We start from the raw sequence: 10,574 nt of genomic DNA on the forward strand, positions 1-10,574 counted from the left end.
TAGCTTTTTAAGAGGGAGCATGGCTCTGTTGACGCCTTGATTTCGAGCTTCAACTCTCCAGAACTGAGAAAAAATAAATTTCTGTTGTTTTAAGCTGCTCATTTTGTGTTAATTTCTTACAGTAACCCTACAAAGGTAGTACAATGTGCTTGGTCTGGCTACTGAATTATCTGTCACTATCTAAACTATATGAATTTCACCCAACAGGCCCATAGTGGCCATAAACCAAAACACTGGGCATGTGCAAGGACTTAATACACAAAGCATTACAATTCAAATTTACTATGTTCTCTTGACGGCTGGCTTCTCCAACTGCCAAATAATTATCATAATTTTCTGTGCCATGTGAGAATGTTCTTTGATTAAAATACATTTTGTGCCAAAAGATTCCATTTATTTATTCACATGATTTTTTTTCTTATACATATGCTGTAAAACATACTCAGATATGCAATACTTATTTTTTTAAGAAGCATATTTGTTGTTGTTGTTGTTAGGTGCTGTCCTGTCAGTTGGCAACTCACAGTGACCCTACGTACAACAGAATGAAACACTGCCTGGTCCAGTGCCATCCTCACACTCATTGCCATGTTTGAGACCATTGTTGCAGCCACTGTCAATCCATCTCAATGAGGGTCTTCCTCTTTTTCATTGACCCTCTACTTTACCAAGCGTGATGTCCTTCTTAGGAACTGGTTCCTCCTGATAACAAGTACAAAGTACAAAAGACAAAGTTTCATCATCTTCCCTTCTAAGGAGCAAGCATTCTGGCTGTGCTTCTTCCAGGACAGATTTGTTCATTCTTCTGGCAGTTCATGGTATATTCAAAAGCAGAGAATACCAAAAGAAGCATATAGTAGAGGTAAATTCCTATCAAAGAAAAACATAAAAGCAGGTAAAATTAATATTGCTCTCTCATATACATTATATGTAAGTATCGGATGTAGTGTTGATTTTTTTTGTTATTACCCATTGCTGACTAGTCAATTCTGACTCATAGCGACCCTATAGGACAAAGTAGAACTGTCCCTTAGGGTTTCCAAAGAGTGCCTGGTGGATTCAAACTGCCGACCTTTCGGCCAGCAGTTGAACTCTTAACTACTACGCCAACAGGGTTTCCACTGTTGTTTTTACTTGCTGTCAAATTGATTCCAACTCATGGTGGCCCATTGTGTTACAGAATAGAATTGCTTCACAGGATTTTCTTGGTTATAATCTTAATGGAAGCAGATTGACAGGCATTTTCTCCCACTGTACCACTGAGTAGGTTCAAACCACTACCTTTCAGATTAGCAGTTGAGCACAAAGTGTTTACACCACCTAGGGTCCGTTAGTGTTCATAAAATGAGAAAGATACCTAAAAATTAGATTTAGATGCCTTAAAACATACTAAAACATTAACTTCTTTGTTAATTTTAATCAAAGTAATATACATGCAGAAGTAAAAATCATATAGCACCAAATAGCTATATTAAATAACTCCAGTCCTAGCCCCATCCCTCCCCAACCCCAGTCCAGGTCCTTGGAGGCAGCCACATTCAACTCCTTTGACAATTTTTCTAGCATTTACCTCAATGTTTCTAAATATGTTTATGCTGCAATGTCTTTATTATCAACCCAACTTCTATTAAATACCTCTTGTGGCTGTTAAGGATTAATTCTCTAAATCATCACCTTCTCCAATTTCTCCCTTCCCATCCATCCTCCTAATACAGTTATTTAAAATCTTTAGTTAAAGTAATAGTGTGTATTCTTTTATTATCCTGTAAATTATTTACACAGAGCCAAGGAGTCTACTAGGATTGTATTTCTTTGCTTATATAGCTCTTAATTTTTCCTCAAGTTAATTTCTATGTCTTTCTTCCTTTTGTTTACCTTCTTATGTTTTCATTGCTAATTTTTTCAAAAAACTAGAATATGCTTCTCAATAATCAAAGACCAGTCATATGCTTATCAATAATCAAAGATCACCAAGTCTTTTTTACTCTGAACCTCCCTCCCGCAGTGCTCCATTATTCTCCAATCTATAATTTTAGGTGGTCTGAATGTCTTTGTTCATTCATTATGCTCAGTGTAGGAAACCTGGTGGCACAGTGGTTAAGCACTCAGCTGCTAACCAAAAGGTTGGTGGTTCAAAACCACCAGCTGCTCTCTGGAAAAAAAGATCTGGTGATCTTCTCCTGTAAAGACTACAGCCTAGGAACCCCTTGGGTGCAGTTTTACTCTGTCCTATGGGGTCACTGTGAGTTGGTATTAACTCAAGGGCAAATAACAACAATGTTAAGTATAAGGCGGGCCCTTTCAAACACATGAAGGGCAACGGTCATGTGTCCCTCAGTTCTGAGAAATTTTCTTGTATCATTTATTTGATAATTCCTCTGCTATTCCATCCATTTCTTCTGTTTTCCTTTCCTATAACAGAATTACAAACCTAATCACATGTTGTACCTCCTGCATTTACCTTTATTATCTTCTTTCTCTTATTTTCTTCATTGACTCTTTGTTCTTTTCTTATCTTCCAAAAGTTGTATTGAATTATTTTATTTAATCATACATTTTATGCTTCATTAATATTTTATTAAGTTGTAATCCGTTACTACAGCAAAAAGATTCTCGTCAGAAAATCATCCAATGGATGATTAGTCTATAAAAAGGAAAACATCAATGTGTGATTCATGGTACAGAAACACATGATTTATATTTATAGCCAATCACTAGACCATTATACATGAGGTTAAAATATCAATATTTAAGTTAATCTTTAATATTTGCATTTTATATACATTTTATAAATAAAAAACATTTCTCTACATAAAACCTTTTGTGGACAGAGTTCATATATCACCATTCTTATAACTGCACCACCATATTTAAACAATATGCTTAAAGCTAAAATTTGATACTTTTTTATTAAATCTCACCACCCATATATTAATATAATTATTTTTGAAATACTAATTCCAAAGCAAAGAAAATGCAATCATACAGTATTTTAAAGTAAGGAAATTAGATAAAATGAGCTACCTGAACAATATTTCTCAGTTGCATAGTATTCTAGCTGTGTTCAACTTCTTACACAACTTTATGTATGTGCATGCAAGACTAGCCCATTGCCAGGAAATTGTTGTCAGTTGGAAATTCAACTATCTAACAGTCTTAGCCTGTTATTTAATTGTACCCTGGCTGAAACCTCTATTAAGACATTGCATAATGAAACAGATATGTCAATATTATAACTCCTAAGTTTGCAGAGACTCTTTGGGTGGCACAAACAGTTAAGTGCTCAACTACTAGCCTAAAGGTTGGAGATTCGAACCCACACAGAGGCACCTCAGAAGACAGGCCTGGCAGTCTGCTTCCAAAAAGTCACATTGTTGAAAATCCTATGGAGCAATTCTACTCTGCACATATGGGGTCACAATGAGTCAGAACTCTTCAACAGCATTTAACAATAACTTTGTATGGTCCGTATCAGATAGAGCATTGCAAATTAAATAAAAGGATGGTATATTCTTGACATTTATTAACATATTCTCTGGTACGAGAAATGGTGAAGATGGAGGGTGAAGTTGAGGGGATCTGAATTAAGGTATTAAAAAGATCATCCACTGTCTATACTAAAGAAGTATTTGCACACTCCAAATCTGTTTAAATAAATGCCAGGAGGCTTTTTTAAAAGCTTAAGATAAGCTACATCTTAAAAATCCTCTCGAAAAGTAGTAAATTGAAGGCATCAGCCCCTTCTCTTCTCCCCCAAATAGCTAAAGATCATTTTAATTTGAAGAAGAAAACAAAATGCTAATATGTAAAGTATTTTCAGTTCTTTGAGAGGCCCTGACCCATTTGATAGCTTATGATTAAATAAGAAACAAAACCAGACCTAAGCTCAATAATAAATATAAGGCAGGTGTTCTGGTCTATACTATTCTTGCCTAGATGGGAACTGGATGAGAAAGTTACCTACTCTGCCATTTATTCCTTAGAAACCACATACACACTTTAAATTCTGACACAGCACGATTTGATTTCAAAGATGGAATGCACAGACTATGCTAATTTCAAGGTGAAAAAGAAAGTGCTTCTCTTGATATTTGAGGTGGAGAGTTGCTGAGACTTTATTCTCCACAACTCATATCTTCAGAGTCCTCACATCGACTTTCATCAGGACAAATACCCTCTGGTATTGTTGGCAACTCAGGAACACCATAGTAGCTCTCTTGGAGGCTCTGGGCTCCACAACTTGAAACAATCCAGGTCAACTTCTTGTGATGTGGTTTACAACATTGAAGAGAAAATATTCAAGTAGGCATGTAGAAAATATCTCTGCCCAGTGTCATTGATCTTTGAATGGTTATAAAAAGCAGGGGACTTTTTAATAATTCAATGAATTACAAAGTTTCTTCTTCCAGAGTGACAAAGCATAATGCTAACATAGACAGTTTTACTTTTGAAAAGGCTAGTCAAAAATTGCAAGCTTTTGGCTGAACTTCCAGTTTATCAAAGATCAATATTTCTTTCCTTTTTGAATTATGAAGTGTAATAGTCTAATAAAAGCAAAAAAAAAAAAAGTAAAGCTGTAGTAGCTTCCAACTCATAGTTATGGATTTTTCTGAAATTATTTTTTCATTTTTTTCCTGTCAGAAGAGGTGCATTTAAATTGACTAATCTGGATTACTTCATGAATGAATAGAACATTGCATTCTTCTTCAACTATTCTGGCAGCCAACAAAAACAGCAGACTCCAACGAAAGATGAATTTTAGGTTTCATCCTCATAAAAGCCAAGAATTTGTCTAAAATATTAGCAGCCAGGATAAGAGTTGCAGTGCAAAAAAAAAGTTGGTTGAACTCCTTAGATCGTCTACCTTGTCATTTCTCTATCTTCAACACAAAGTGATGGCATTTTCATGGGTAGCTCCATCAAATTCAGTTCTTTTTCATGGGGTTGGAATCTCTGTTCCTGATGCAGATAGAGTTTCAACAGCCTGAAATACCTGGACCTATTCAAAGCCTGCTAAGACCTATCCTCCCAAATCCTTCTCCATGAGGGAAATGGGATGTCATAGTTCAGATAAAACTGTATGCAAAAGGGACATCACAGATTTTTTTTCCTGGGCCAGGGATCTTCCCACTCAATGGTGCCCCCTAACTGGCATCCAGCCCTTCACCATCACTTCTGCCTCTTACTAGACCTTGCTGCCTAAGCTTCATGCCACTAACTGTGTCCACCTTTCTGCTGGTAGCACCTGCCCCCCCAGACCACTGGTTTCCCCACAGCTCTGAGACCATGCCAGACCATGCACAGAGGCTGAAGCAAATGTCTTCTTCTTGATCATATTCTTAAATTTCTAAAGCTTGTTCTTGATCTCTGATTGTTCTTTTTTCATAGGATCCTGTTTTTGTTTCATAGCCAGAATACCTTTTCTCCTCAGTGATATTAAATATATCTTTTGGTTTTTTTGTTTGTTTGTTTGTTTTTTCTGATCCATGATCATCTTTGTTTTATCCAGGTTATTTTTATTTTCACCTCTGTCTCCTAAGCTGTCTTTTCTGAAACAACTAGTGATTGTCAACTTTCCATTCATATGTCAGACTGAGAAGCTGATTGAAAAATGTACATCTATGTGTATTGGGGGGAAATTGTTGTTGTTAGGTTCTGTAGAGTTGGTTTCGACTCATAGTGACCCTATGTACAAGAGAACAAAACACTGTCCGGTCCTGCACCATCCTCACAATCATTGTTATGCTTGAGGCCATTGTTGCAGCCATTGTGTCAATCTATCTCATTGAGGGTCTTCCTCTTTTTTGCTGACCCTCTACTTTACCAACCATGATGTCCTTCTCCAGGGATTGGTTCCACCATCCATGCTTCTAAGGAGGATTCTGGCTGCACTTCTTCCCTATCGATGTACTGCTGCAACTGCTTTTGAATAATCTTCAGAAAAATTCTACTTGGGTGTGATATTGATATTGTTCGATAATTTCCACATTCGGTTGGATCACCTGTCTTTGGAATGGGCACAAATATGGATCTGTTCTAGTTGACTGGCTATGCAGCTGTCTTCCAAATTTCTAGGCATAGACGAGTGAGCACCTCCAGTGCTGCATCCGTTTGTTGAAACATCTCAGCTGGTATTCTGTCAATTCCTGGAGCTTCGTTTTTCACCAATGCCTTCAGTGCAGCTTGGACTTCTTCCTTCAGTACCATCAGTTCTTGATCATGGAGTGGGGTATAAACTCAGCTGTCTGGGACTTTGGGAAGCAGGCTGATAGTTCTGCATTTCGGTATATATATATATATATATATATTTACATAATTCCCCTGTTCTTAGCTACTGAAGGCACTCCTACCTCATACTAGTTGTCTCTGAATCTAGAGCCTCATTTTTTAGGTTCCTCCAAAAATTAAATCTGTTAACTATAATGGATGTGAGTGGGGTAGTTTCCTGATTGCCCAGGGATGTGGAGGGGACCAGGGAAGTTCAGTCACTCTGCGTATAGATTTTCAGCTAATCATGTTGCTAGTCATGTACTTCACCCCATGTTCCAGTAACTCTGCAAGGCAAAGTAGATCAAGACTTATAGATTCCTCAAACCCTGTAGGCATTTGGATTGTAATTTCTTCCAGTCTGCTAAGTCAATTACAACTCTTCCATCAGTTTCCTCCCTTCCAAAACTTTTGAAATTTCTTATCCACAGTTGTGTCTTACATTCGCTTTATCTTTGTGGGTTTATACTTTTTTCCCCCATTGGTATTTTAATGGAATTTTTGGAGGAAGAGCTGATGAACAACGATGGTCAACCTGCAGTTTAACTAAAAGGGCTCAATAGTTAATGCTTGACATTTTTAAAACACTGAACAGCATTGTAAGTTTACATATGGTCTGGGGGCAACATGTAATGCCATATATCAAATATAAAAAAAAAAAAAGTATTTCAATATCCTTTTGGCTCTACCTTAAAAAGAATAATCAGAATTTGACCACACTTACAGTTCTATCCTAGCCTAGTGACACCATTTTAGACCAGGCTACTGCCATTAGTCATCTGGGTTACTGTAATAGCCTTTTTTTTTTTTTTTTAAACTGTTGTAAATAGATAACACAACATTTGCCAATTCAACATTTTTCACATGTGCAGTTCAGTGAGACCAATTACATGAATCATGTTGTGTAACCATCACCAACATCCATTGTCAAATTTTCCGTCACCATAAACAGAAGCCCAGTGTGCAATAGCTTTTTAATCTCTGCTCATTTGACTACCCTTCCCCCACAATCTCTTCAAAATAGCAGGCAGAGTGATCCTATAAAATCATAAATTAGACTATACCAGTTCTCTGCTCAGAATGCCCAGTGACTCCCCATCTCCTCATGGCAAAATCCCAATTCCTTGCTATGATTTACAAGGCTTTGCATAATTTGACACTTTGTTACCTTTCAGGGGTCTTTTCTTGCTACTCTCCTCTTTCTCTCCACTCTAGCCACACTGCTAATTGTTTCTTTTACATTCCAGTCTGCCACCTCAGGTGCTTTCCATTTGTATTTCCCTCTAAAATGCTTGACCCCTAGTTTGCCACATGACTAGCTCTCCCACTTCTAAGAAGTCACCTTTCTAAGGAGGCCTCTACCCTCCCTATCCAAAATTTCAAATTTCCCCACAGCATTTCATATCCTATTCCTACTTTGGAGCCCTAGTGTCATTGTGGTTAAGAGCTCAGCTGCTAATCAAAATGTCCACAGATCGAAACCACCAGCCACTCCTTGGGAACCCTATGGGGCAATTCTGCTCTGTCCTATAGGGTCACTATCAGTTGTAATCATCTCCGCGAAGTGGCTTTGGTTTTGGTTATTCCTACTTTATTTTTCTCCTTAGCAGTTATCACTATTTAATCTACTATTTATTTTACTAATTTATCTTATCATCTGTGTCTCGATAAAAATGTAAGTTTTATGACAGCAGGAATATTGTGTTTTGTTCACTGCAGCTCTAATTATCAAATGCCGCATAATAAACTACCCCAAATCATGCTGTCTTAAAAAAATTCATGTATTATTTACAGTCTCAGCTTATTCCAATTGGCAGCATAATTTCTTCTAAAAAGACCATTACTTTGTTCTCAAATTTGTGCATTATGATTTGGGGAAGGCTTGGATGGGTGGTTGTTTCTGCTCCAAAAGGGGTAGTCGAGGTGCAGAACCACTTCCAAAATGGTTTCTTCACTTACATGTCTGGCACCTCAGTGCTCACTGGCCATTCTCTCCGCATGATATTCTATCATCAAGAACCTTACCATGAGGATTGTCCTGTCATAGTCTGGTGGCCTCAGGGTAGTAATACTTCTTACAGGCTGGCTGGCTTCCAAATGCAGGAAGTGAAAGCTGCCAGGCAGTTTAAGGACTTCCCCTGGAACTACTATAGTGTCACTTCTGCCATATCCTATTGGATAAAAAAGTCCGGAGTCTGCTCAGATTCAAGAAGAGTTAAAATATACACTCTATCTCTTAATTAGGGAGTGGCAAGATCACATTACAAAAGAGTATTTGGATGGATATTATTGTGGCCATCTTTGGAAAATACAATCTGGTACAACTATTGTAACTCTTGCCTCAAGAAGAGTATCTGACACATAGTAAGTGATCCATACATATTTGTTGAATGACTGACTGGCCATATAGAAGACTGCATCTTACATACTTTGGACATGTTGTCAGGAGGGATCAGTCTCTGGAGAAGGACATCATGCTTGGCAAAGTACAGGGTCAGAGGAAAAGAGGAAGACCCTAAATGTGGTGGATTGACACAGTGGCTGCAACAATGGCTCAAGCGTAACAACGATTGTAAGGATAGCGCAGGACCAGGCAGTTGTGCGTAGGGTCACTATGAGTCGGAGTTGACTCGACAGCACCTAACAACAACAACATAGAAGATAGGAAGGGAAAGCTAATAATTAAAAATAAAAACAAAAATTAAGAAGCTCTTTTATTTGACCTAGATAAAATATGATTGAACATGCAATCAGGATGCATTGATAATTACTGGTGATTGGAATTCAAAAGTTGGAAACAAAGAAGGATCAGTAGTTGGAAAATATGGCCTTGGTGATAGAAATGATGCTGGAGCTTGCATGAAAGAATTTTCAAGACCAACTACTTCTTCACTGCAAATACCTTTTTTCAACAACATAAACGGCAACTATACATGTGGATCTTGCTAGATGGAATACACAAGAATCAAATCGGTTATATTTGTGGAAAGAGACAATAAAAAAGCTCAATATCATCAGTCAGAGCAAGGCCTGAGGCTGACTGCAGAGCAGATCATCAATTGCCCATATGCAAGTCCAAGCTGAAACTGAAGAAAATTAGAACAAGTCCATGACAGCCAAAGTAAGACTTTGAGTATATCCCACCTGAATTTAGAGATCATCTCAAGAACAGATTTGACACATTGAATACTAATGACCGAAGACCAGATGAGTAGTGGAATGACATCAAGAACATCATACATGAAGAAAGCAAGGGGTCATTAAAAAGACAGGGAAGAGACAGGGCGGAGCCAACATGGCACTATAGACAGAAGCACCATGCCATCCCTCCACAGCAAAGACAAAAAACTAAGTAAAACAGAAACAAACACCAATCCTGGAACCCTAAGCATCAAATGAAGGGATAAAGAACTAATCAAAGCACTGAACGGAATAAGAAATTGAAAGAATAGAGAGAACGAGGAGAGCTACAAGGTGGGATTTCCCTATCGACTAACACAGCATGGATTCACCATCTTGGACCCCTTAGCCACAAACAACAGTGGATAGGGAGTATGGGAAGGCAGGTTTACAGAGCTCCCGGCAGGAAACAGAGCACCCGGTAACCAGGGACAAATGCTTTCCCACCCTCAACCCTTCTTCCCCCTGCTCAGCCTCCACCACTTTCTGGTGGATCAAGATCCCTTGACCAGGGAGATGGCAGATCCTTGCTGTTTGAATTTGCCCAGCCCCTACCAGATGGCTCCTTCAATGCCATTTTTTTGTTGCTGTTGTTGCTTTTTTGGCTTCTCTTGGTCTCTTCTCTCTCTCTTGCCTCCTTCCTTTCCTTTCTCATGAACATGAACACCTGGCACCTTCTGTTATCTCTGCTGAGCAGCGCCAAGTGGCTAAGTAACAACATCCCTGGTCCACACTGCCAAGCCAGTGGGCTCTGTAGGGGTTTTTTCTCTCTCTCTCTCTCTCTCTCTTTTCTCAGTTTCTTATCTCTCTTTACCTTCCATCCAATCCATTCTCCTGAACATCTGGCACCGTGTGCCATCTCCACTCCTTCTCGGTGGGCTATGCAGTGTCACTTGTCTGGGGAGCCCCTTCCCCTGCCCTTGCCACCATGCCAGTGTGCTCTCTGGGGGCATTACTTTTCCTTTTTTTTTTCCTTGGTTTCTTGTCTCTCTCTACCTTCCTTCCTTTCCTTCCTTGGGAAAACCAAATGCCATGTGCCATATGTGCTCCTTCTTGATGGGCTGTGAAGTGCTGGTTGAATGGCAGGGTGCTTCCCTGGTCTGCACCACCATGCCAGTGGGCTCTCT

The 10,574-nt window shown here is 38.8% G+C and overlaps 1 pseudogene; it reads right to left on the reverse strand.

Moving 5' to 3' along the window:
• Positions 1 to 4,058: 4,058 nt before the first annotated feature.
• Positions 4,059 to 5,044, reverse strand: LOC126076461 (cyclin-G2-like; annotated as a pseudogene).
• Between the last annotated feature and the right edge of the window lie 5,530 nt (positions 5,045 to 10,574).

Source organism: Elephas maximus, chromosome 4 (assembly GCF_024166365.1).
Source record: "Elephas maximus indicus isolate mEleMax1 chromosome 4, mEleMax1 primary haplotype, whole genome shotgun sequence".
In the NCBI taxonomy this organism is placed as follows: domain Eukaryota; kingdom Metazoa; phylum Chordata; class Mammalia; order Proboscidea; family Elephantidae; genus Elephas; species Elephas maximus.